The following is a 2020-nucleotide window of genomic DNA, read 5'->3' as shown; positions in this document are numbered from 1 at the left end:
TGCAAGAAGAAAGATTCTTAAAACATTTTGAAAAATGTAACACTGCAATGCATACACAGAAAATGAAAGTGCCCAAAATATGCTAGTGTAGATACATGCATTTCCAAAAAATATTATTTAATAGTCATTATTCCATTTAATATTATTTCTCTCTGCAAGGTTTTTATTACTGTCTTAATCAACAAACTTTAATTACTGTGCTGACATAGTTTTAGGTTCCAAGTTACTAGGCACCCTCCCCCATCAAACTTCACTGTTTTATAAGAGGAGTCCACCATAATAATAATTATTTACAATTGAAAAATGAAAAAATTCTTATTAAGCTATTACCTTCTTTGTTGACTCCATTTTAAGGACTGAGCCAAAGGTAGAGGTTATCTTTGCCTTCACTTCGTCTAACCTGCTCAAGACAGCCCTCACATAAACAGCAAGAAACCAAGGCCCTTTAGGCACCGGTGTCATTGGTGGTAATTCTTTGTTGGGAGCAGCAATATTGAATGGGCCACTTGCAGATTTTACATGAAACGGCTCCCTAAGAATCTCAAGAGCCTTTTCATGTACAATTCACTATGCTGCTCTCCGACTTGATTACACACCTTAGTGGAAGAGTTCCCGAGGGTCCTCTGTCTTAATAGGCCAACAACTCGCAAATCACAAGAGTATCTGAATACAAAAACATAGGATAACAAATTTCTGGACAAGTCATTTGATTAAGCCATTATTTTTTTCCAGCAAAAGGCAAGTGGGTTTTCTTTTTTCATATCATCTCATCTTACTGCTGGTGAATTATTATAATAAATTATCGACTTTGTTGTTTACTGGTACCTGTATGTGAGTAGTGCTGGAAAGTAGCTCCGATGGCCCAAGCACAGTTGACCAAGTACCACACTGGACCAGGCAGGAAATTTTTTTTTGCAAAACTTGCATTCTAGGTACTCTGTACTCATGAAGTACCATCGGTCGATGTCCAACACTCTCCGTACTGTTTTGTATAACCCTGATTGTGTAAGGTACAGCTGAAAGAAATGATACATAATTGGAGAAAAAAGGGTAATATCCATGATTATGAAGAATAAAGATGTATTGCTGAACATTACAATGCTATCAAGCATAAATGAAATCTTTATTCATGTCCACACAAGGTAATATTTACATTTGTATTATGAAAGGACAAGACAATAATATTATACTAAAAATATCACTTAAAACTGTATATAAATATCAGTAACAAATGTTAATATAAATAAAGACTACTCTAAAAAACCCAAGTCCTATATGTAATTGTACCTTCACATTCTGTTTAGCTTGATTTGCTTTACACTCCTCGGTGCAGCGCAGATCAAGGCCCCAAATTCTCTGTAGTGCCCAGAGAAAAAAGGGTCTAAAAAGTAAGTGTCAGGTGAAACTGGGGGTTGGTTGCAGTTATGGACAGGCTCTGGTGGGAACCACCACATCTTCAGGTCTTTCTTTATCTCGGACTTGCCAGTCGAAGGGTTGAACTGGTACAGTGCTTTGCTCATCCAACGTTGTTGCTCAATTGGTAAGGTCTCTTGCCAAGCTTTGGGAAGAGCAATTTTCTGTAAAAAGGGTAGATGTAAAAGAAAAATGATATTGTTAAACAGTTGTGTAGGGCTTAGTTCAACCAGATACAGCCTTTAAAACCAATAACAATATAAATTCTAATAATAAATGATTATATATCTAACCTCTGGAGTATCTGATATAGGGGTTGCAGCTGTCGCTGTCAAACTGGGACTAGTAGAGGGAGTAACTTCAAAGAGATAATAGAAGATTAGGGATTGACAGTATTAAATCAAACAGACTAACAGTAAAAAATCTACCTTAAACAAATAACATATCTGTACATGTACATGTATAAATGTCATGGTTAAAATATGGGCTGAAATTGAGGAAAAAGGATGTAATTTGGTTATTACTGATAAGCAAATTACACCCTTTTACAGGAAACCTTGAACATTGCCACAACACACAAGTTTAATATATTTCTAAAATATGGTAC

The 2020-nt window shown here is 35.7% G+C and overlaps 1 long non-coding RNA gene across 1 annotated transcript; it reads right to left on the bottom strand.

The window, feature by feature from the left end:
* Positions 1-542: 542 nt before the first annotated feature.
* On the bottom strand, positions 543-1772 carry LOC140938287 (uncharacterized). The gene is made up of 4 exons (XR_012165534.1): positions 1707-1772; positions 1288-1577; positions 826-1016; positions 543-663 (listed from the first exon to the last, which is right to left on the bottom strand). It is a non-coding gene; the product is annotated as an uncharacterized lncRNA (long non-coding RNA).
* Positions 1773-2020: the final 248 nt, after the last annotated feature.

Source organism: Porites lutea, chromosome 1 (genome assembly GCF_958299795.1).
Source record: "Porites lutea chromosome 1, jaPorLute2.1, whole genome shotgun sequence".
Classification (NCBI taxonomy): domain Eukaryota; kingdom Metazoa; phylum Cnidaria; class Anthozoa; order Scleractinia; family Poritidae; genus Porites; species Porites lutea.
This window is presented reverse-complemented; position numbering and strand designations above follow the sequence as displayed.